At 34.1% G+C, this 27,240-nt stretch overlaps 1 long non-coding RNA gene across 2 annotated transcripts in view; it reads right to left on the reverse strand.

Annotated features, from left to right (window-relative positions):
- Positions 1-8,305: 8,305 nt before the first annotated feature.
- LOC145266717 (uncharacterized) overlaps positions 8,306-27,240 on the reverse strand; it is a 118,985-nt gene continuing 100,050 nt past the window's right edge. Inside the window, exons 2-3 of one of the 2 annotated variants that reach the window (XR_013864778.1) lie at positions 24,363-24,466; positions 8,306-8,871 (exon numbers count right to left, since the gene is read on the reverse strand). This is a non-coding gene — a long non-coding RNA (uncharacterized LOC145266717). The remainder of the gene's footprint in view (positions 8,872-24,362; positions 24,467-27,240) is intronic. The other variant, XR_013864777.1, reaches the window with a different exon arrangement.

Raw genomic sequence — 27,240 nt, forward strand, 5'->3', positions numbered from 1 at the left:
TGTTTTTCTGTTTTCCAACTGACTACAATATGGCCGTCTTCAAGTCCAATGTAAACAAGTTCTTGATGAGCCGTTCCTCTTAAGTAATCCAATTTACCAAATTTACACTACTAACGATTACTATGATATTTGTCCCATTGACTACTCTACATTCTTAAACCCTTATGCTCGAGTGGCCTCTAGGCCTTGATAAATGGTGATTTCTATGTAAAAAAACATTATATTCTGACACCGTAAACAGGTAGCCCTGTTTTTCGTTTTTTTTTTTTTTGTTTGTTTTTTAGCATTTTTTGGAGAGGAAGTTGTTTTAATAATTTTTAACTCATAAAAGGCGACTGTAAAGGGAGATAGTTCGTTTCTCATTAATTAATGTTTGCGATGTTTTGTGTGTGTGTGTGTGTGTGTGTGTGTGTGTGTGTGTGTGTGTGTGTGTGTGTGTGTGTGTGTGTGTGTGAAACTGGGCGTATGGCCAAGTAAATTAATATTTAGATACTTAAAATATGGCCTCCAGTCCCTTAGTGAACCGGGTTTGTGAATGGATGGTAATATATAATACTACTAAGTCTGAGCTGCTTTCCTTTAATAATTACAAAAAGAAAATACTCCTCAGCCATCGATAGCGATGATTAATAACGTCCTACTCTAGAGTTCGTCCTTCAAACTTCTCGGCTTAGCATTCACGTTTACCGTCGATGCCTGTGGAAAATGTGATTTATTTAAAACAGTGAAAACTTTCGCACGCCATAAATTTTAAGTGTTGAATGCAAGGTTTGATTTTCCGTTTCATAATGGAAACTTATTCTAAAAGTAACGACTGTTTTCACACATTTCGTTCGAATCAAAATTCACTTCACTCGTTCTGTAAGGACGATTATATTTTCTAGTTTTTACTTGAGGCTTATTTTTCGATTAACGTCCATGTTTCGTGTCTGTATACCAGTATGTCTCTCTTATTCTATATCTGTCTGTCTGTCTGTCACGCGTCCTTCTTTCTCTTGATATATAGACTTGCATGCTGGGTCTATCTCCTCATACCAAACTTCATCTTTTCTGTCCTTGGCCAGCGAAGAAAAAATCCTTCTAGACTGAGGCACCTTTTAATTTATTGTGCCCTTTTTTAGGAAGCTGGATTTTCCCCACATTAAAAACTGACCTTGTATCTAACTCTGTCCTCTTGGGGGGGGGGAAATAAATATGAACTACAGATATGCCATCTTGTCATATTGTAACGCAGGCGTCTCATGTACAATGGCTAGTTAAAACTATTTACATTATTTTAAGTTACGTTACGGCACATCAACCCGTTTGGGTTTTACAACATGTCTTTACATGAGTTAGGGTGTTATACTTTTTGAACCCGTTTTATTCGTTTGAGCAACTGCAAATTATGTGCAAGAGCGACACGGCTCATTATTTACTGGGAAAAACTTGAACGGGCGCAGAAACTGACTAAACGAATAAATAAGATAAATATTTAAAAAATAGATGATAATTACAACAACGTTTTTTATGCTTCATACATATCTAATTATCCTTAAAACATTATATATATATATATATATATATATATATATATATATATATATATATATATATATATATACTACAGAATAAAATTATCATAACATTTTCTTCTCTTTTCTTTGAATTTTTCTTATCAGTTCAGTTTTGCATTGCCTGATTACTGAAACCGTTTTTAATTTTATTTTTAATTTTAATTTATGAACAATTTGAAGTTATTTTCGAGTCAAATTTTAAACTCATCTATATATATATATATATATATATATATATATATATATATATATATATATATAAGTGAACGTGTCTGTGTGTCTGTGTAAAGTTCCATACGCAATAACTCTGTCAATTTTAAGTATAAAGACTCGAAATTTGATATACAGGGTACTGAGATTTGGGAAAATCGACGTAATCGGTTTGCGGCCAGAAATTTTACGATTAAGGGGTCAAAGTTCTACGATTTGACATTTGAGAACTCTACCAAACTCCTCCGACAATTTTGGGTCTAGCACTTGAAATTTAAGATATGGGTTCCTTGGTCATGGATCTAACTTAATAACTTAAGTTGAGCCCAAAACTATAAATTTTAAGGGGTTATAATAGGGATCAAAGTTAAAAAAATTGACCTTTTTTTTTGCCCAGTATACACGTCCAAACACCCGGGCAACGCCGGCACCCATTGCTAGTATTCTATAATTATAAAAAATATTAAATATGTCAACTTATATGTTTATTAATAAACAGATCCACCAGATATATATATATATATATATATATATATATATATATATATATATATAAAATAGATTTTAGTCATCGATATACAGACCTGTTTCGTTGTATCACAACTCATCAGTGCCGCTAGACTAACACCTCTCCCAAGCCGAGGATCGAACCTAGAACCGTCGTGATGACAGTCGGCAGTCCTACCCCTTGACTATGGAATCGGTGGCCGAAATTAACCTGTCCGAACGATTATTTAAATAAACATTCGTCCGCTACTCGTAGAGGGCTCAAACGTTTGTTTGTAAACAAATCGCGAGCTTCGCATTATTATATATATATATATATATATAAGTTTTTTACCGGACCCAAAAGGAAGTTGCTCCAAGAAAATGCCTACATCGGACGATTACATTCTGATGTGGATTGCTACAAAATACAGTTTGGATCATTTTATAACACTGCTATCAAAGATATTCACTTCGGATTTTACCATGCAATTTGGATGCGAATTTTTATATGCTTTTTATTAACTTCCTTTACTCTATGACATTTAAATACTTAAACAACTTTTAATTGTGATTTTCTATGTCTTACTGACTTTAGCAAATAAGGTGTAAACCATTATAGCTATTTGCTAATATTTTCTCCTCTGAAGAGATGTTAGACATCAAAATCCTATAAGATAAGGAGTTATAATAATTCAAATGTATTCTTTGTCTTACATAGAATAATAAAAATCTTTTGATTTGAAATTCAAACATTTCACGTCATAATTTTTTTAAATTCATTGAATGGCTAAAATTTTATATATATATATATATATACGTACATAAATATATATATATATATATGTACATATATGTACACCAATAACACATACACATGTACTCATACACACATTCGTATACCCACACACACACACACACACACATACGTGTTATTTTTTATTACCGTATCTTTCTGTTAAGTTACATTATTGTTTCAGCTACTCGGCCGTTTTTTTTCGGCTGTCTGTAGCTTCCTCAGACTTTTACAGAAATGTTCGTTATTATGAAGAATGAACAGGGGAGGGGTGCGAGGATTTCTGTAAAAGTCTGAGGAAGCTACAGATGGCCAAAAAAACGGCCAGGTAGCTGAAACAATAATGTAACTTAAGAGAAAGATACAATAATAAAAAATAAAACGCATATTTACTCTACAACAGTATTGAGCACTTTCTTCAGTTTTTATTAATAACCATTTCTACTAAATATATATATATATAAATATATATATATATATATATATATATATATATATATACAGAGAGAAAGCTAAAGGCAGCGTGTGAGTAATTCACTATTCGAAGGGAAAACGTGAGTGCGCAATTATATGTGTAATAGCATATATTTTTTATGCACCAGGCATTATTTTTATAATCGCTAATTCGGGTCCCTAGAAACTCAACGCAACCATGATTGGCTTATCAGCTGACTAGCTGGACGCCCGGTGTGCCCAGTCCTACAATACGCTTAAACATGATATTTTAATCTATACAGATTGCGTATGTCTTATTACAAAATCAGTCCTCTGTAGAATATTATATATTATGAGGAATAATTTGCCTGATGGACTAAGTATACAATATTACGTCAGCGAATATCTCGGCTTGACGATCTTAAAAATAATAGTCTTTCTTTTTTTATAGATAAAGAAGAAGAATTATTACATAGGGAATATTTTACGTTACACCGGCCAAGATTACACCGGTGTAAAAAATTATTTTCATCTATAAGAGAAGAAAGACTATTTTTAAGACCAAACTCCTCCGCAAATTCTGGGTATAAACATTTGAAAATTCAGATATAGGTTCCTTGGGCATGGATCTAACTTAATAACTTGATTTGAACCCAAAACAATAATTGGTTGTTTTTTTTTTTTTTCGATTTTCGATAATTATTGAATGAATTCCTATACAAAACATATGCACGATGGTAACTTTGATCAATATCGACTGTTCTTCCTTTCATTGGATTTTTTCGATTATCGATACTTATCAGAGGCATTTCGATATAAACCCTATCTATGACAACCGCTATGCATATAAAGTACTTTCGTCTGAAGTTTTATAAAAATCGACCCACCCGTTTTGGAGTCCATAGGGAAAGAACTTAATGACAAAGTTCCTTTTATATGATAATAGAAGTTATTATATCAACGTGTGCCTATCATTTTCTTTGTTTATTCACAATGTAATTTAGATGTAGAAAAGATACGCAGTTCCGCAAATTAATTGTTATACTCCAAACGAATAATTATACACGCTTTTTTTTACACGGTGGTCACCACTTATCAAGGCCCGGAAGCCACTCAGGGATAAGGGTTAATTCCAAATACAGAACGTTAGTGTGGAGATTTGATGAAGTGTTTACTTAAGGGGGCGATTCATTAGGAATTTGTTAACATTGGACTTGAAGACATCCAAGTTGTAGTCAGGTGGGAAGCTGGCAGATGGAACAGAGTTCGACAGGCATGCAGTTCTAAGAAAGAAGCTTTGTTCATGGAATCCACGTTTTGATTTAGGCACAGATATAGAGCGGGAAAAATTTTTCACAGTGGATTCAGCTAGACGGGTGTTTTTCGTGAAAGATATTTATTATTTTATCATTATTACTAGCAATGGAGGATTTTACTTTAAACAAAATCAAATAAATAGACAATTAAAAGAATCGTTTTGGCATCGGAAAATAGGCATCAATTTTTTTCGATTTCGATACCGACTTCGATACCTCCAAATCTTCCGACTTTTCCGAATCACGATTCCGATTAATCGTCCCAACACTTATATATATATATATATATATATATATATATATATATATATATATATATATATATATATATATATATATATACATTATAGAATCCTCTATATATGTGTGTGTGCACGATGTAAACGGAAGTGCTATTCAAGTAACCGGTTCTTAATTGGTTGCCTTTCCAATTTTCGCTCAAAATCCTGAAAGCAGTTTCTTCTTCTTCTTCTTCTTCTTCTTCTTCTTCTTCTTCTTTTCAGGTTTACCCCAGTCCTACCTCTTTTTTTCATTCACCTAATACGTACGATAAAAGAAAAAGACTCAAAACTATAAAGGGCGAATTTCCATAATGTTTAATGACGTCTTTTCAAAAATGGCTTCCTCTTTTCGGCGAAGTCGATTAATCGCGCCGAAAATTCATCCATATCATTCGTCCACAGGAAAACGTTTATTAACGCAGGCGTTTTTTTTCTTTTTTTTTTTTTTTTTTTTGCAGGGAGGTGGGCAATTTCTTGCGATTTTTTTCTTTATTCCTTTTTACCCAAATTTTCTTTTAGATTTGTTCAATTTTATTCCCATATTTTTAATTTTATTTTTATTTTTAATTTTAATTTTATTTTTATTTTAATTTTATTTTTATTTTTATTTTTGCCGTGATTTATTTTATTCTTTTCTATTTCTTGTTGATTTTTATTCCCAAATTTTCATGATTACAAATTAGTAACAAAAGTAGCACACACACACACACACACACACACATATATATTTTCCCCGATTCCGATGCAATTATAGATTCCGTACTAAATTCTCAATTCCGATATAATACCGACTCCGATTTCCATTCTTTATAAATCTCTAAAAATTTAACTATAAAAGTATTATTTTCTCCCGATTCCTGTAAAAATCCGTCTTGAATGTGCATATATTTTCTCAAACGTGAAAAAAAAACTTGTGAGGCGGGGGGTGTGATCTAGAGTTTTTAGTCTCACTGGAAGTTTAAATCCATAAATATTTATTATTTTATTATTACTACAAGCAGTGGAGGATGTTTCTTGAACCAAGATCAAATAGAAAAGATAATTTAAGGAATCAGTTTTGGCATGGGAGTAGGCTAAAACTTTTCCGATCCCGATACCGATACCGATTCCGATACCCCAAAAAGTTTCGATTTTTTCGATTCCCGATTCCGTTTCCGACCGATTAATCGTCCCAAAACTAACATATATATATGTATATATATATATATATATATATATATATATATATATATATATATGTATATATATATATATATATATATATATATATATAGAGAGAGAGAGAGAGAGAGAGAGAGATGGATAGATAAATTCACTGAAACTGTTATGTTTATCAAAGAGCGCTTGATGAATGGACAAGAGCGTGTGTATAATATGTTTTTTTTTAACAAAGTGCCCATGGGCGCGGAGCAAAGTACTAGCAGAACCGAGGGTATACTGGCTTGTCAGCAGCAGTAGAAAAAACAAGGCGCATATGCAAATTAGGAAGTATACGCGAGAAGAAAAAAGAAAAAAAGAGAAAATGCACCACGTAATCGGGAGAAGAAAAAACGACACCGAAGAAAATGGGCGTGTAATGTCGAGGACTAGAAAGCACCGGCTGTGGTCAGCATGCGGTCGAAAGAAGAAGAAAGTCGAGACCGGGCGATATAGACGATGGCGAGAAACTTTTAACGCTAATAGACTTTTTGTCAAAAAAAGAAAAAAATTCTGATCTATAGTTTGTTCCTTTTTGTTTTTATGTAACAGCAACGTTATAATTTATACAAACAGGATAAGCTACATATGTGCATACATGAAGAAATAAAAAAGGTACAAACCATCTTAATTATGTTTGAATGTTATTTACATGGCTTTTACCATATATATATATATATATATATATATATATATATATATATATATATATATATATATATATATATAGTTTATTTAGTGGAAATGGTAATTAATAAAAACTGAAGAAAGGGTTCAATACTGTTGTAGAGCAAATATGCGTTTTATTTTTTATTACCGTATCTTTCTGTTAAGTTACATTATTGTTTCAGCTACCCGGCCGTATTTTTTTGGCCGTCTGTAGCTTCCTCAGACTTTTACAGAAATGTCCGTTATTATGGGATGAAAGAGTGAAAGAGTGGATGAGGTAAGGGGCTCATTCACTCTTTCACTCTTTCATCCCATAATAATGGACATCTCTGTAAAAGTCTGAGGAAGCTACAGACGGCCAAAAAAATACGGCCGGGTAGCTGAAACAATAATGTAATTTAACAGAAAGATACGGTAATAAAAAATAAAACGCGTATATATATATATATATATATATATATATATATATATATATATATATATATATATATATAATATTAAGGATCTACCTAAAATTTTATGTATCTATTTACTTCAACAGTACTCAATACGTTAATGTAACTTCATGACCATTTTCATTTTCTAAAACTCCCTCTTTCTCTTTCTCTCTCTCTCTCTTTCTCTCCAAATATATATAGATTTCGCCTTTTATTTTATTACCTCTTAATATTATTATTATTATTATTATTATTATTATTATTATTATTATTATTATTAAATACGAAACACAACACAACATGCTCCCCTCCATTAAATTAGAAAGTTCCTGTCGTGGGTGGAAAGTTCATTCAAGTATTAGTGTATGAAGGTGGGTTGATCACAACCAATGCAAGGAATGCAGTTTAATAATTCAGGTTCACAATGTTAAAACTCACTAATTCAGCCAGCACAAGGAGTGCAGTTTTATAGTTTTGATGCGCAAAATAAATTTAATTATTATTATAGATTATCGTTAATGAAAAGTTGTTGCGTAAAGAAAAAATTGTATTGTTAAATTTATTACAGAAATATATTTTAGTGAACTAAATGAAAAATCCAATTTTATACAAAATACACAATATCATTTCTAGTCATATGAAATTAGGTACGTGTATATGTTTTCATAGTGGCAGCTGACTCGCAAAGTGTATCGTACGAACGTTGAAATGCACATTGTCGCGAGCTAATTGCCCTCTTTCTTTCTCCGGTTTGTTTAGGGGCACTCTCTTTGTCAGAAGATAATATGTTTTAACTAAAACAACACAGAAACACAAACAACACACATACACTAAGCAACGCTGACAAATGCTTGACGGTTATTAGGAATAAAATAACAACATTTATAAGGAATAAGATTAAAAACATACCTTGTTTGTTTTAAATAAGATTCACACTGGAAGTCATACGACGCTGACATATAAAATTAATTAGCACGTAAAGATGTTTTTTTTTTGTTTTATACACAGTCTTTTATTTACATTCTGAGACAGAGAGGAATAAAAACACGCAGGCAATCACTTATATAAAGGGTGAAACGATCAAATTGTCTCTCTTCCATTTCACTTTGATTAAAACCGGTTTTCTTTTTTATTGCAGACCATAAACTAGTTGTAGAGCGATAAGAGCATTGTATCATGTCTGAAAGTGACACAATATTCAGCGAGCGATATCAATGCGCCGCTGTACAACTCATGCTGTCCACTGATCCATGTTATGACAAGATCATTGCTAACATCCTCAAAATGCATCGTTGGGTTGCTGCGAATAAAGATATTCACATGGTGATGAAAAGAAAGTTCCCGGGCACGGTTATGGTCTTTGGCGTGGTTTCAAGCGATGACCACATCCTGCCACCTCACATCTTCGAAATCGGCTTGACAGTCAACACCATAGTGTACCTGGATGTGTTGAAGAGTGTGATGATTCCCTGGTGTAATCGTTCCACCCTGTATGTAGATAAAAAGAAAGATAACTCTAAGTTACTCAAAAAGCTTATATCATTAAAAAATGCAACACGGCATTACAAATTCATACACGGACAATGAGAATCAACTCTTCCCACGGTCCAAAGTTTTCACTAGTAAAATCTGATTTACACTAATATCTTCAAGCAATACTTACATATATATTGTTTTCTTACGCATGTATTTATGTAATGAACATTCTAACATGTGACTACTAACACAACGTTTCTTCGCCATGCACGTGTTTAAATAAGTGACTAGTAAATAACATTTTATTTTATTAGATCTTGTATAAAAATGTTTTGTTATAGAATTTCGTTTTTCTAAAATTTCTATTTACAAAAGTGCGTTTAGGTTGCACTTGCTACCTGGTGACCCTTATATTCTGTAATGTTTCATTTATTTCCATATTTATGTTCATGTATGCTTATTTCCAACCTTTGCGAAAACGCAACCTTTGTATCCGGAATCGTATTAAATGTAGATGGTGTTATTGGTAATTGCTGCTACTAAAATTAAAGACTATGTATAAGATTCACCATTAAATTAATCAACAATTATGAATTTTTAGACGGAGCTATTTTGTGTATGAGTTGTAAAAACATACTACTAGATGAACGCCCGGCTTACGCTTAAACATGATATTTTAATTTATGCTGATTGAGTATGTAGTATTATAGAATCAATCCTCTATTCAGTATTACAAGGAATAATTTGCCTGGTGGATTAAGTTTACAATATCACGTCAGCTGAAATATGAGCTTGCCGATTATAAAAATAGTCTTTCTTCTTACAGATAAAAAAAAAAGTTTTACAGGGACATATTTTACTTTACACCGGCCAAGATTACACCGGTGTAACGTAAAATATTCCCTGTAAAAATTTATTTTCATTTATAAGAGAAGAAAGACTATTTTTAAGATCGTTTTTTTTTTTTAATTTTCTATAATTATTGAATGAATTTCTGAACAAAACATATCTGGAAACACTGCCAGAAATACAAATAACCATTGTGTGAAATCTGCAAAAGATATGCCCAACCGTTTCGGAACCTATAAGGAAGGAACTCACCCAGGCGTACAAAGAGTGAGATTTTTTTTTTGGGGGGGGGGTTCTCATGGAATGATCATCTTTAGTTAACTATTACGTGTAAATATATTCATACAGATATTCTACATGATTTATACTTGCGTAATATTTGCATTAGATTTCAAACCTCTTTATATATATATATATATATATATATATATACTTGTTTATTGTTATATAAACATGGTCACATCTTGCTGCTACAAATAGCCACTTGTTTCAATCAAACAAAACGACGAAAAATTGACTAAAAACATTAATTATTTTACCCTCAGCTGACTACTTTTCTAAAAGTAGGGGTCGCTTTTTTCGCCGATATTTTCGAAAATCGTCCCCTCTTTTCGATTGACATGCCTTAATTTAAGCCTTCGCCACTTCCGGTTTGGCGATGGGCGCAATGGCTAAGACGTCACGTTTTGTTGGGGTTTTTTTTCCACGTTCTTTTTCTCCTTCACGGTACGGGTTCAAGCCTGCTTGCTGGCTTGCTTGCTTGCCTGCCTGCCTGTCTACTACCACTTTTTTTTTTTTTTTTTGCTCAACACAAACCTCCAAACACCCGGGCAACGCCGGGCAATCAGGCTTGTATAATAATAAATACGAAATCTGCATTAATCAAAATATCATATTTAATCGTATTTTACCACCGGGCAATGCCGGGCGGTCTGCTAATTTTAAATATTTGACCAGGGTTTACTTGTTGAGGGGTGTATTTTTTTACACGGTGATCACCACTTATCAAGACCCGGAAGCCACTCATGGATAAGGGTTATTGCAAGTACAGTACGTTAGTGTGGATATTTTGATGAAGTGTTTACTTAAGGGGGCGGTTCATTAGGAATTTGTTAACGGTGGACTTGAAGACATCCAAGTTGTAGTCAGGTGGGAAGCAGGCAGACGGAACAGAGTTCCACAGGCGTGCAGTTCTAAGAAAGAAGCTTTGTTCATGGAATCCACGTTTTGATTTAGGCACAGATAAAGAGTAGGGGAAATTTTTCACAGTGGATTCAGCTAGACGGGTGTTTTTCGTGAAAGATTGGCGAGGGGGGACCAGAGATTGGAGTATTCTTAAGTCATGTTGTCCTGACAAACCCGCATGCAGAGAGATCGAAGACATTTTAGAATTCTGCCTTGTAGACTTTGGATTCTCTCCAATAAAACGTTCAAGCTTTCTGCTCATAACGTTGCTTGAAATTATTCCAAACCAAGTTGTCCATAGCCTCAGGAAGTACCTTCTATTAAGTTCTTGCGGGATTTTTAATTTTTCCCCAATATTTTTTCAAATTCGTTTTCATTATGATAGCTTGACTTTATATATCATTTTAAAGTGCGTTTTTCGCTATATCCAATCGTTTAAATTACAATAGTTTAAAAAAAAATATGTCTCCTTTTCAGACGTCGATTACAAGATAGAAAAAAAGTAAATTCGCACAATTTTCTTATTTCAATTCAAGCAATGACAGAAAAGCTGTTAAAACAGCTTCGAATATCAACGAATCGTTAGGCCCAGAAACCACTTCTGAACGTATACCACAATGGTTGTTTAAGAAATTTCGTGGCGGCGACGAGAGTTTTAAAGATGATGAGCGTAGTGGCTGGACATCGGATGTTAAAAACGATCAATTTTTAGCCTTAGTCGAAGTCAATTCACGCATAACTGTTCGACAACTTGTTTCTGAATTAGATGTAATGTATACGACGATTTCCAACTACTTGGGAAATGTTGGAAAGACAAAAACTTGATAACCAAAAGAAACTTCGTTATGAAGTGTCATTTTCCCTTCTTCTCATTATATTTTGTAAATGTAGGCGAAACCATTTCGGTAGAAAAGTCCTGTAAACAAATGGCTGAAATGCATTAAAAACTTCGACAACAACACACAGCATTAGTCAACAGAAAGGGCCCAATTCTCATCCACGACAATGCGCGACGGTAGCTTGCTAAACCGAAGTAGAACAAACTGCCTCACTCACTATACTCTCCAAACGTCTCACCTAACTATTACCACTTTTTCAAGTGTCTCGACAAATGCTTCAAAAACCTAAGCGAATTCAAATACGCCTTCAGCGACTTCGTCACCATCAGAACGGAAGATTTTTTTACGTTATTGACATAAATGCACTTGTCTTGCTTGGGTAAAAGTGTGTTGATGGTTACGGTGCTTATTTTGATCAATAAAATGTTTGTTTGAGCCAAGATATGCCCATCTAAATTTAAAAATTAAAACCCGCAAACCTTTCTAGTAAACCCGATACTTAGTTGCAAGAAATATGGATTTCAACCATCAAATTCAGCTACTGACGTGCTGAGTGTAAAAACGAACAGAATCAGTGAATCTATTCAAGGAAGCCTCGTATCCTGTTATACATTATCTGATATGGCTCTAAAATAGTAGTTATGAGGTATGCTGACATGCCTATTTCAGGAATAATAGACTTCTTCAGAAGTAACAAGTATAGTTAAATGTAACATGTGTTGGGTGACGATTCATGGCAGTTATTAACTCTGAATCTTTGCATGTATTTATGTTTTTTTTGTTTGTTTTTTTTTACACGGTGGTCACCACTTATCAAGGCCCGGAAGCCACTCAGGGATAAGGGTTATTGCAAGTACAGTACGTTAGTGTGGAGATTTGATGAAGTGTTTACTTAAGGGGGCGGTTCATTAGGAATTTATTAACGTTGGACTTGAAGACATCCAAGTTATAATCAGGTGGGAAGCAGGCAGACGGAACAGAGTTCCACAGGCGTGCAGTTCTAAGAAAGAAGCTTTGTTCATGGAGTCCACGTTTTGATTTAGGCACAGATAAAGAGTGGGGGAAATTTTTCACAGTTGATTCAGCTAGACGGGTGTTTTTCGTGAAAGATTGGCGAGGGGGGGACCAGAGATTGGAGTTCAGACGAGTACCTGCCATGGAAATAACGATAAAACAAAGACAGGCTCGCAACGTCTCTTCTGTGGGAGAGAGGTTGCAGGGTAGAGAAAAGGGCATCCCCACTAAGCCACGAAGTCTATTTTGTACTCTGTCAGGGCAGGATAGGCTGTTTTTAGCAGCTCCTGCCCAGATATGGCAGCAGTATTCCATCCTTGGAGTTACTTGGCTTTTATATAGATAGAGAATTGCATCAGTAGTGAGATATCTTCTGGAGCGGTAAAAGGATCGCACCATCTTTGCAGCGACCTTGGCAACAGACTTGATGTATGTGTTCCATTTCAGATCAGGAGTAAAGGACAAACCCAGAAGCTTGTCAAAACACGGGGCTTCTCCTAGACGAGAGCCATCCATTTCAATTGATGCCAGACGGGAATCAGAGCATCGATGATGTAAAGATAGGAGTTTGGTTTTAGATGCATTAAAGATAACCAGCCACGTCTTCCCCTACTGAATCACGCGCTCGAAATCGATCCAAATACTGCATAACACTAGTTGTAATATAGAGTAATACTCTTGGGGTCTCTGTTCCTTGATAGAAGCGCTCGTGGAGTTTGAATAAAATAAATACGTATTAGATACGTTTGAAGCCAAAGCAACGCATTATTGCAAAATAAACAGATATTTATTTTGTTTGAAATTAATTAATATATTTCGAAGATATACTTCATCCTCAGTATGTCTTTATTTTCTTTCTTTTTTTTTGTCATATTGTTGTTGGAGCGTAGAACCAGTACAAGTCCGTTTGTTGTTTTTACGGTAGTCTTTTCAAATTTTGAAACGGTGCGTTGGTCACACGGAATTCCTTGATAGAAGCGCCGGTTGAGTTTGAATAAAATAAAATACGTATTAGATAGGTTTGAAGCCAAAACAACACATTGTTAAAAATTAAACCGATATTTATTTTGTTTGAAATTCATACTGGAATTTATAAATATATTTCGAAGATACATTTCATCTTCAGTATGTCTTTCTTTCTTTCTTGCCATGTTGTTGTTCAAACATAGAATCAGAAGTCACGTGAATTCGCGTGACCAACGCACCGTCCCGACATTTGAAAAGACTACCATAAAAAGAACAAAGGAACTTCTGATTCTATGCTTCAACAATATCACAAAAAAAAAAGAACAGCACATACTGAAAATGAAGTGTTTAAAATATTTTTGTAAATTTAAATATAAATTTCAAACAAAAGATATATCTGTTTATTTTATAATAATGCGTTGCTTTGGTTTCAAACGGATCTAATACGTTTTTTTTTTCAGAGCAATAATGTATTAATTCAGGGTTAAGAATTAGCCCTGGTGCTACCAGATCAGGTTGTCTGAAGATATCAGCTTCCTGAGAAGAAATGTACCTAAAATTTGATGCTGTTTGTTTTTTGTTTTTTTTTACTTGTGTTTGCAAAACTTAATTATGTTCTGCAAAACTATATTATGTTCTGCAAAACTTAATTATGTTCTGCAAAACTAAATTATGTTCTGCAAAACCATATTATGTTCTGCAAAACTTAATTATTTTCTGCAAAACTTAATTATGTTCTGCAAAATTAATTATGTTCTGCAAAACTTAATTATGTTCTGCAAAACTTAATTATTTTCTGCAAAACTTAATTATGTTCTGCAAAACTTAATTATGTTCTGCAAAACTTAATTATGTTCTGCAAAACTTAATTATGTTCTGCAAAACTTAATTATGTTCTGCAAAACTTAATTATGTTCTGCAAAACCAAAAACAAAAACAACCGATTTTTTTCTACTTGTCCTTCTTTCCAGTTTCCTTTTCTATCTCATATAAATGTAATATTGAAACAAGATAAAATAATTAACAATAAAATAATAATAAAATAATTAACAATAAAATAATAATAAAATAATAACAATAAAATAATAATAAAATAATAAACAATAAAATAATAATAAAATAATTAATAACAATAAAATAATAACAATAAAATAACAATAAAATAATTAATAACAATGCTACATTTTTGGTTCTTTTTCATTATTGAATTTCAAGTGAAAACAATGGTATCTACTGGATTGTCATATTGCTGTAATGAAAATATCAAAAAATTACACACACACACACACACCGATAAAATAGAAAAATAATTATTAATGAAAATAGTTTTTTAAAAAATTTCAAATCTATATATATAAAAGCGAAAATGTATGTGTGTATGTGTTTTCCCAACTTAAAATCTACCAAATATTAATACTGTAACTCTTTTCCCCACTCCCATGTCAAAACTCATTCATGTTCTGCAGGGAACAAAAACGATAAAATCCACTAAACCAAATACGACAAACTAGCGATTGAAGACACAAAAAAGCTTTCAACAAAATAACTGGATGCAACATAAATACTATTGCCCAAAAAACTGGATTCAGCATTAAATAATCCGTGAAGGTTTGATATCACGTAAGACAAAACAACCAAACCAAACCAAACCTAAAAACTAGCTAGATGTACAGACCTCAGCTAATAAAAAAGCAATTATTCCCCTTTTGCCAGAAACATCGTTCGTGGAATGTGGGGGCTGAAGGACAAAATAAGGGAAGCGTTTTGTTAATATATTATAATTTTTGTCCTAATTATAACCGGTTTACGAGACCACAACACGAGCGAGAAGAGATTCGAAACTTATACTGCTACAACACTGGCGACGAGGGATTCTCTTTTACCGCTGTTATACTGATGAGGCAGAATGTGAGACTTATACTGACAACAGTAGTTAGGGTTAGACAGAAGTCTGAAGCAAATATTAAGACAGTAGAATCCATATTTTGGGGTTACTATAAGTTTCCTTGTAACCCACGTTTTTCTTTATTCTGTTCTTTGTCTGCCGCGATTTCCATAATATTATACATATAGATAATGTAAATTCTGTTGGAGTTATAACAGGATATTGTGCCAATGTTTATTGCCGTGTTCGACGTAAAACGTATATCTCGATTTATAGATACCTGGACAATTTTATTCATGTATTAATCTCGGATTAATAAAATTAAAAAGAAAATTAACATTGGTAATTTTTTTTTTTTTTTTGATTCAGCATGCTTATAAAATTGAAAAGCATTATTAAATCCTAACAAAATGCACCAGTATTCGATAACATAATCTGAGATATACGGAGCGAAAATTAGACAACGTGGAGGAGAAAATAGAACACTGATGAGGAAAATGGAGCCAGAAGAAAGGGATGAAGAGGGAAATTGGCCGCAGTTGAGAAAGATGAAAAAAGATGAAGAAAGAAAGAAGAAAGGAAGATAAAGAAAGGAAATAAATTAAAGATTTAAAACGAAAGCTTCGGAAAGCCAGTGTTGCATTGTTCTTTGTAGTCGAATAGATCATGCTAGGTAGCCGATAATGGAAAGAAAGATATATTTGCCGCCGTTGCGATAGACAAAAGAAAGAAAGTTGAAATCGGATGAAAAAATAAAGAAAACCAATAAAAATTTTTAAACAGAAACTTAGGAAAACCAGCATCTATCACATAGCGTTAGTATAATAATAATAATAATAATAATAATAATAAAATAATAATAATAATAATAATAATAATAATAATAATAATAATAAAAATAATAATAATAATAATAATAAACACTACACACAAACTGGACACAGAATAGACTACAGATGCAAATCAGAAAGGAACACCACAGTGAATCATGAAAACTGAAACTATATAATTGTAAGATACCCCCCTTATTGTAAGTGTCCCCACAAACGGGCACAGCGCCAAATAATGAAGGTCAAGGAAGTAGAAAGAACGAGGAGAGAAAGCGCTAGCCAGACCTCCGCTAGATGAGCGCAAAGAGAAGTGGGATCTTGGGGAGGCTTATTGACACCCAAATTTCATTGAAATCTAAAGGTCGCCGCCAACGAGAAATGAATGGTAAGCGGCTGTTACAATAACGAAAATTCTTTTGCAAAAGGTTATGGAAAGAGGTGGAGAGCACTGAAAATTTGGGGAGACTTGTCGTCACTTAGACTCCAAGGAACACTAAAAATTATTCTCAAAGAGCAGTCTTTGATGATGACTTGTGTGACTACTCCTAGTGAGTAAATAATAATAATAATAATAATAATAATAATAATAATAATAATAATAATGTAACGTAGTCATTATTATGCCTCATCATTTTAACCGGCAGATCTACACGTCGCAAACAAAGATAGTCGCAAGGAAAGAAATAAATGGAAAGAAATATGACTCGGCTATTTTTCTGTTTGGACAAAAGTCATTAATTAGATAATATTTTAAAGTTTCTTGTCGTGCCCTGTAGCTAACAAAACTCTGCCATCTCGACACATGCTTAAGAGTCTTTCACGCCACCACGTGGTCGCACGTGCATCTCACGCCGGCACGCGCTTTTTCTCTCGTCTTTGCCATGTGGCGCATTTTTGTCTCTTTTTTCTTTCCCTCCGTTGTGACGTCACTTGGCGCACTGGCTCAGTCATTTGCATAGGTGTCATGCGGTTGTAGCTGCGTCTCTGTTATATTATTATTATTATTATTATTATTATTAATAATAATAATAATAATAATAATAATAATAAAGAGAAAGCACTTGTACATACAGCATAATAACGTGGATGCACCGATTCCCGTTAGATTATCGAAGTTAAGAGACGTTGAATCTGTTCAGTATTGGTAGGGGGAACATTTAGGTGCACCGTTTTGTACATGCTCTTTGCTTGTTTGGACATTGCTTTCTTCTTATCACTGGAATCAAGCAGTGCCGACTCAGAAGAAGAGTGGTTGGAATTGTGCAATCTTTGCCTCATTATTACACGCACAGACATCCTTTCAGTAGACATTTATATTCTATCAAAATTGAACGGACCTTTTTTTTCTCCGAAGGGTGTCCATACTTTAAACCGAGTAGATAGCCATCATATAGATAGCATATATGTATTAGTCTTTGTTAAAGAATAGAGCATTATAGGAAACCGATAATTTAGAACAAGCAAACAATAATAGATATTCCTTATACGTGGCCGTTGTGAGTTGGTCGGTGTTTACGACTCTTGGGTGTTTATAAAGCGTCCAGATTTCCAATCAGGATTTTAGGCCCCTGTCCAATTCTACGCACGGGAAGGAGACGTGATACATCGAAGCAGCTTTCGGCAGATATACAAATAGATAGATAAATAGATAGATAAATAGATAGATAGATAATTATTAATATTTTGCTTAATATTCTGTGGTTGTATTTATGCATGCATTCGAAATTTTAAGAAAATAGAAAAATGCTGAATTAAAGAATAGAAAAAACAGTAAGTTTTTTGTTGTTTTGTTTTTTTGTTATATTTTTCCTTTGATGTTATATTCTCAAAGCAATATGGAGGATGTTGTGCAGCATGACGTCTCTTCGTATTACATTTAAATGTCTGCATGTTAGTACAGTCAGAGAAGCAGGAAAAGGGGGAGGAATTCCAAAGTCTAGCAGTCCAAGGGAAGAAAATAGTAGAGTAAACAGCTTTCCGGCATATAAATACTACAATAAAGGGTTGAGCTTTTGTCGTCTGTCGAGCTAGTTTTGCTTAGCTATAATAACTGCATTGAAGAGGCATGATACGAGGAAAGAACTGTGCCTAGATCGAGAATAGATAGTTAGACATAGATAGATACACATACACACATGGAAACTATTAGAGTATAATTTTTTTCTGGCATCTAAATACCTTTAAAGTGAACAGCGGCCTGTTAGTTTAATTATATTGAAAAATACGACGGACCAGCTGTGTCTAGATAGATAGATAGATAGATACATACATACATACATACGTACATACATCCATACATACATACACACACACACACACACATATATATATATATATATATATACATGATGATGATTGCAACGTCTTGTCAGACGAGTGCCACTCTCTCAGACAGTCTATGAATCCAAAAATAACTTCTTTTTTTTTTAGTCTTACTGGTGAATTTACACGCTCAAGTAGGTATGATACTGAAGACGGTCATTGAGATCAATTGTTACATACTTCCAGCATTTCAAGCCTCCACGCGTCACAACTTTTCCATCGCCACAGAACCATTTTTATAGACAAATGCCTGAGGGAGTATCTATACACAGATGATGTTACAGAGTCTTAGCTTTGTACGACAGCTAAGTTTTTCTCTCGGTTCAAAATGTTGAGATCCAGCAACAAGCAAGAGTAAGATAGCCAGCAACAAATTAAACTGTAGACCAGCTTAATGCGAGTACTGGTGTCCCGCTTTATGGTTTTTTAAATCAGTGATTTGCGTCTCCTAGAAAGGTTGCCTCCACCACGGCTTACCGGAGCCCTTTCCACCCAAACAAACACATGCATACACAAAAATATACACTGTGCTAATTGGCTGTTGACCCCGAAAAAGGGTTCATTCGCCCTTTGGAAGGTCTTGTTTTTAATCCTTCAGGGAGACTAGACACCTTCCTCACCAAACAAGTCTATGTATATATATGTGTGTGAAGGGTTATGTAAGAATAGTTAAATAAAATCTCTCATTCTTTCGCAGGGAACAGCAACAGAAGAATACACATGAAATTATCTTATAAACTTATACAAAAAAAGCAATCTTTATTTCCTGAAATATATTTAAAAAACATTTCTACGAAAGGTTGACTTACAACAAAGCTCGAATTTTATCTTAAGTTTCCATGTAAATCTATATCTGTACGCCTTATAATATTGTTTGTTTGTTTGTTTGTTTTTGTTTTGATTTATTTTTGTATTGATATTAAAAATAAAAACATTTTTCTATTTATTTGCAAAGAAAATTCAAATTTTAAAAAAGAAAATTAAAATTTGAATATATATATATATATATATATACTATTATAGTACTATTATATATATATATATATATATATATATATATATATATATATATATATATATATACTAACATGGGTGCCCGGCGTTGCCCGGGTATTTGGAGGTGTATGTTGAGCAAAAAAACAAAGCGGTCAATCTTTTAAAACTTTGACCCCAATTATGACCTCTAAAAATGCATTGTATTTAGCTCAAATCAAATTATTAAGTTAGATCCATGTCCTAAGAACCGATATCTCAAATTTCAAGTCTGTAGACCCAAAATTATCGGAGGAGTTTGGTAGAGTTCTCAAAGGAAAAATCGTTGAACTTTGACCCTTTGATCGGCAAATTTCTGGCCAAACCCCGATCACATCGATTTTCCCAAATCTCAGTACCCAGTATATCAAATTTCGAGTCTGTAGATTAAAAATTGACAGAGTTATTGCGTAGGGAAATGTACACACACAGACATAAACACGCATACAGACAGACACTTTCATTTTCATATATATACTAGCAATGGGTGCCCGCCGTTGCCCGGGTATTTGGAGGTGTATGCTGAGCAAAAACAAAAGACAAAAAAACAAAACAAAACGGTAATCTTTTTTAAATTTGGCCCCTATCATGACCTCTTGAAATTTATTGTTTTGGGCTCAAATTAAGTTATTAAGTTAGATCCATGTCCAAGGAACCTATATCTAAAATTTAAAGGGTTTAGATTCAAAATTGTCGGAGGAGTTTGGTAGAGTTCTCAAAGGTCAAATCGTTGAACTTTGACTCATTAACAGCAAAATTTCTGGCCAAAAACCGATCAAATCGATTTTCCCAAATCCCAGTACCCTGTATATCAAATTTCGAGTCTGTAGACTAAAAATTGACAGAGTTATTGAGTAGGGAAATGTACACACACAGACACACAGACACAGACAGACAGACAGACACTTTCACTTTTATATATATACTAGCAATGGGTGCCCGGCGTTACCCGGGCGTTTGGAGGTGTATGCTGAGCAAAACAAAACAAAAAACAAAAAAAACGGCAATTTTTTTTAAATTTGGCCCCTATTATGACCTCTTAATATTTATTGTTTTGGTCTCAAATCAAGTCATCAAGTTATATTCATGTCCAAGAAACCTATAACTAAAATTTAAAGTGTTTAGACCCAAAATTGTTGGAGGAGTTAGGTAGAATTCTCAAAAGTAAAATCGTTAAACAGCGAAATATTTGGCCGAAACCTGATCACATCGATTTTCCCAAATCTCAGTACCCTGTATATCCAATTTCGAGTCTGTAGACTAAAAATTGACAGAGTTATTTCGTAGGGAAATGTACTTACACAGACACACACACACATACAGACAGGCAGACACTTTCACTTTAATATATATACTAGCATGGATGCCCGGCGTTGCCCAGGTATGTTGGGTAAAAAAAAGACAGTTAATTTTTTTAGCTTCAACCCCTATTATAACCCCTTAAAATTTATTGTTTTGGGCTCAATTTAAGTTATTTAGTTAGATCCATATCCAAGGAACCTTTATCTAAAATTTCGCGTGTTTAAACCCAAAATTGTCGGAGGAGTTTGGTAGAGTTCTCAAAGGTCAAATCGTTGAACTTTTACCCCTTACAAGTCAAATTTCTGACCAACCACCGATCACAAAGATTTTCCTAAATCTCAGTACCCTGTTTATCAAATTTTGAGTCTGTAGACTAAAAATTGACAGAGTTATTGCGTAGGGAAATGTACACAGACACACACACACACACACGTTCAATTATATATATATATATATATATATATATATATATATATATATATATATATATATATAGGTCGTGGAATTACATTCATCTGCAAAAAATCTAGCTAATTAGCAATTCTTTTAAACATTAATTTTAATTTATTCATGCAGATATTCTACATAATTTATACTTGTCTTATTTACGTAAAAGCTTATAGATAACACAAAACTCTGTCTATATAATTATGTATGCGTCTATATAGTTACGTATGCGTATATATTTATGTTTAAAAGTTTTGCCTATTAAACTCCTCTGTCAGTTTTTGATCTACAGACATAAAACTTAATATATAACGTATTCGAACCAATGCAAAAGTTTATATTTGGATTTTAGCCGGGGAAAATCGGTGCAAAAGTGTAAAAATTAAAGAAATGGAATTTGCCAAGTGAAGTTCTAACGATGGCCTTACGAATATGCATGTGTGACGTAATAGCTATTGGTTCATGCTTTAATTTTATCTTTGCAGTAAACAGGTCTTCAAACTACAATCATTAAAGTCAATGGAAATCAGCGGTTTGGTTTCGATTCTTGGTGATGGCGCACGAGTCATTTTTTTTTTTTTTACTTTTTTAATCATTGCTATATATTGGGTCCAATATAATCTATATATATATAAAAGCGAAAATGTGTGTGTGTGCATTTTTTTTTGTATGTCCGCCAAAGGCTTTTTTTGGGGTTGCTTATCGGCTTGCTCGCTCATTCTGATATTCTTTTTATATGCAACCCAGATCATAATATCTAACACTTACGAAACGCTGTCGTAAATAAATTTTATTTCGGCCACTTTTATTTTACAAAATTCGCTCTGTGAATTTGTTTTTTCTGCTCTTACTGCTGCTGCTATGGCGTGACATTTAACCTAGAAAACCACCTTCGTTTTAATTATTTATTTTCGACTCCTTCAATAGTCCCTGGCTCCGTGGCGTCATGGATACGTCGTCCGACCGTTGGCCTCTCGGGTTCGAGCCTACCTTCATTCCAAAATGTGTTACGCTGTCTTTGTTTCTGTTTGTTTTTTTTCGTTAGCTTTAATTTACCCCCCCAACACATACACCTACACTTTTAATATTGAAACAGGGTTATTAATGCCATTTTTTTTCTTTTTATTTTTCAGATTTTTTCGTTTGCATTATGTTCGTTTATTTTTTTCTTTTGTTCTGACTTACCCCCCCCCCAACACGCACACCTCTTAACACCCGGGCAACGCCGGGTACCCCGCTAGTATAATAATAAATACGAAATCTACTTAAATCAAAATATCATATTTAAGCGTATTTTACGACCGGGCAATGCCGGGTGGCCTGCTAGTACATTTATGAGTGAAGGTTTGAGAGCTTGCCGCCTGTCGGGTTAGCTTTGCCTTGGTATAATATCCACATCGAAGGTCCATGATACGACGAAACAACTGTGTATAGTTAAGGAATAGATAATTAGATTGATAGATTGATGAATACATATAAAGACATAGAGAAATGAAACAGAACAAACTGAGTTATTTGTTCATCAACGTTTCGTCTTTATTTCGGGACTTCGAAATAAAGACGAAACGTTGATGAACACATAACTCGGTTTGTTCTATTTTATTTCTCTATTTTGTCGGAACACTTTCCATTATTCTCATCATAGATAGATATATAGATGTATAGATGGAAAGGGAAAATAAATAGATGGATAGATTGATCGATAGATTGATCGATAGACACTAGGTGTCTTAAATAAGTTTCCAGACTTTTTTTTACGGGTATTTAAGATTTTCGTAGACTCTTGAAAATTCACTATGTTGTTGCTATGAATCTTATGCCATAACAGACCAATTTTTATGATTTCAGGTCCAAATAAACAACTAGAGCAGGAATTGGAGTACACCCTACTAAAGCCTGATTGTCACCGCTAGTGAATTTCAAAAATTAAATTTGGACGTGAATACAGTTTAGAGAAGCCGATATGTAAAAAAACAAAATATTTTAAACATGGAAAAATGCCACAGAAACGTATGGAATCCTTCAGACTGCCTTTGGACCATCTTGCATGAATCTAGCATCAGTTTTTAAGTGGCATATGAGATTCAAGGAGGGCAGAGTGTCTGTGAAGGACAAGGAGATCGGTGGGAAAAGTAAGGAAGTCAAAACACCAGAGTTGATTGGCCAAATAAATAATTTCCTGGATAAGAATCGTCGTACGTCTATAGAGATTAAAAGTGCACAGTTTGATGTCAGTGTACACACAATTATTCGCAAGTAACTTAAGATATGGAAGATTTGCGCTAAGTTTGTTCCAAGAATGCTCAGAGAAGATAAGAAATAAAGATGTTTTCATGTGCATCAATACAGTTCATCACACTCCCTATAATCCAGACCTTGCTCCTTATGACTTTTAGTTATTCCCTAAGCTCAAGGCAAACCTTAGAGGCTGTCCTTATGAGAAAATCAATGAGATGAAAGAGGCTGTGACGAGGGTCATTGACATTATCCCACAAGAGGACTTCCAGGGGGTCTTCCAGAAGTTGTTGGAGCGGTACAACGAGTGCATTGCAGCCGGAGAAGATTACTTCGAAAGGGTCTAGAGTTTCATATGTGTACTACCAATAAAAGCGTTCTTACTGCAAATGTCTGTAAACTTATTGAAGATAGAAAGGAAATATAGATAGATAAATAGATAGATAGATAGATAGATAGATGGAAAATAGCGAATGTTTTATTCGCTATTACGATATATGCATACGTCAAAAAAAAAACAACGAAATCACAAAAACAAACTAGTTGTAGTCTTCCATTTCTTATATTAACTTTTTTTTTAAAATAAAAAAACCAGACCGTATATAGATTATTGGGCTTCATCTTCAGCTGCGCATGATACGAGCGCATCTTCTGTTAATTTCCTCTGCGCGCACACAAGGCGCAATTGAAAACCACGCTTCCTGGAAGAAAACAAAAAACATAGATCGGCTTTATTGCTTCGATGGCCATGGCATCAACAAGCGATAATTCTACTGGAATATCGAACCAGATAATTCCATCAATGACTTTATAAATCGATTATCACGACCTGGAAACAAATTATTCGCCGTGATAGCTTTAATCTAATCTAGTTTCGCCATAAAACCGTCTCTAACATTTTTTTTTCAACTTATATATCATATCCCATATGTTCTGTCCGGATTTTACTTCCCTGAAAATTTATAATTGGAATCTCTCACTCTTCAGTGCTAGAAACTGCACACATATCTTTACAAAGCCACAGTTTACCCATGCATCGATTATTGTTGTCACAGGTGGGCTGGTGTGTCTACCACTAGTCTCTTACTCATAGACATGGTCCATGTAAAAAGTCTCAAATCTAATAAGTCTTTCGTTATCGACCAAGCTTCAACCTCTGCTCCATCACCATAATGGCACATCCTTGTGCCTTTTTTACTATAACACGATCAGCGACACGTGTTACACTAAATGTATTGCCAGGACCGCTGCAAAGAAGGTAGGTTCTCTCTACCCTGGTAGACATCTGCTAACGCCCGAAAGTATCCTGTACCTCTATAAGGCCACCATTCGCCAATGTATGGAGTATTGTTGTCACATTTGGGCTGGTGCATCTGCCACTAGTCTCTCGCTCCTAGACAAGGTTTAAAAGAGAATCGCCAACCTGATAGGTCCTGAACTGTCATCTAAGCTTCAGTCTCTGTCCCATCGACGACATGTTGCATCCCTCTGCCTGTTCTACAAGTACTTTAACGGTGAATTCTCCGACGAATTACCAACACTTGTACCCCCCCTCGACGTAAATACCCCCGACAAACCCGACAAGCAGCAAAACCCCACCCCTTCACAGTAGAGATCCCTAGATGTAAGAGAGCCTTCTACACCAGTAGTTTCTTCCCCAGAACCGCTAGACTTTGGAATTACCTTTCGGGTCCCTACTTCCCATACAGTAATGACATGCAAAAGTTCAAGTTTAATCTTGCTGCCCAATTTCCTACATAGTACCCCTGATGCTTATGTCCCAATGTGTCTTGTTTGGGGTGAAAATGTAATAAAAAATAAATAAATAAACGGTCCCATGATGATGTGGCGATGGGCCAGTGGTTAGGGTTTAAGTATCAAGAGGAAGAGCATACCTGAGATGTTGGATGTGGCTGTGTGGCTCATTTTTCTCCCAGGAAAACGTCTCCCAGTTTCATGATAAAAAGGAGTTTAAAAAAAAACGATGGAAATTATGCTTGTACTGTATATTTTACTAGCGCAGGGAGGCGTCCAGCTTTGCCCGGGCGTTAAATACGCTTAAATATGATATTTTAAATTGTCCAGATTTCGTATATATAATTATAGAGTCGTGTTTTCAAAAGTAAAAAAAAATGGCTGCCATCAGCTAGAATCGAAACCGAAGCTTTCAGAGATGCTGATGTTACCACTGTACACACGTGACACTAAAATTAAAAATTAAAAATAGACAAAGATGAACTTACAAAATGTATAGCGATTTTTTTTTAATTCTGACCCATTTTTTACCCCTTAAAACTGTTTTCACCGGCTAAAGACCCATAAAAATTTGTCCGTAAAAGTCCAATCATCTGAGGCCCCTGACGCCGCTCTGTGACTTTTAGTTTCGGAGGAGATAGAGTTTGAAAATATGGAGACAGACAGACATAAAGCTGTTTATATATTAGATTTATATCTGTCTGTGTGTGTATGTATGTTCCAGTTTTCCCGGAAACTGCTGGTTTGATCTAACTGGCATTTTATATGAATATTTCTGTTATGTAGTAGGTCGAACACAAGAACGTATTTATTAGTTATTTATTTGTCTGTCTATCTATCTATTTCTCTATGTGTATTATGGATATATCTATCGATCTAGTTATCTATCTATTTCTGTATCTATCCATCTACATCTATCTATTTATCTATCTAACTGGAGAGATAAACAAGAGATGAATGTGAAGAATGTTGATAAAAACTGTCAAAATATGATAAAATCATATCATAAACAAGTTTACCGGAAACATCTGATCAGCTGACGGAAGTACGTGCATGTTACGTGGTTCTAGTTAGCTGAGAAGAATAATTGGAGTTGGAATTTGGACGTTGAGCAGGGCGGACGGTTTAACAGGGCGTTCCCCCTTCACTCGTTCCTTGTCTATTAGCCAGACAAAAGGGTCGATATCATGGACTTCTAAGCAACACCAAGTGTCTCTGAGGAGTCCCTGATATTTTTGTTTCCTGGTAGAACAATTAACAATTATTTTTTATTTTTTGTTTCCTGATAGGACAATTTGCAGTAATTTTCTTCCTGATTGAACAATTAACAATTACGTTTTTTGTTTCCTGATAAAACAATTAACAATTTTTTTTTTTTTAGTTTTCTAATAAGACAACAATTATTTTACTGCTTTGCATCCTGTGTAGGAGAATTAACAAATAATTTTTGTTTCGAATAGGACAATTTCCATTTGTTTTGTTTTTTGTTTCCTGATAAAACAATGTACATTTTTTTCTTTTCTCATAAGACAATTAACAATCATTTTTTTTTTTACATCCTGATCCTGATACGACTATTTTGTTCTTTTCTTATAAAACAAGTAACAATTATTTTTATGTATCCTAATAGGACAAATAACAGCTATGTTCTTTTTGATTGGGCAATTAACAGTTATTTGTTTGTTTTCTGATAGACAACACTTTTTTTTTGTTTGTTTCT

This window comes from Euprymna scolopes, chromosome 41 (genome assembly GCF_053919585.1).
Source record: "Euprymna scolopes isolate OS-2025 chromosome 41, ASM5391958v1, whole genome shotgun sequence".
NCBI classification, from domain to species: Eukaryota; Metazoa; Mollusca; class Cephalopoda; order Sepiida; family Sepiolidae; genus Euprymna; species Euprymna scolopes.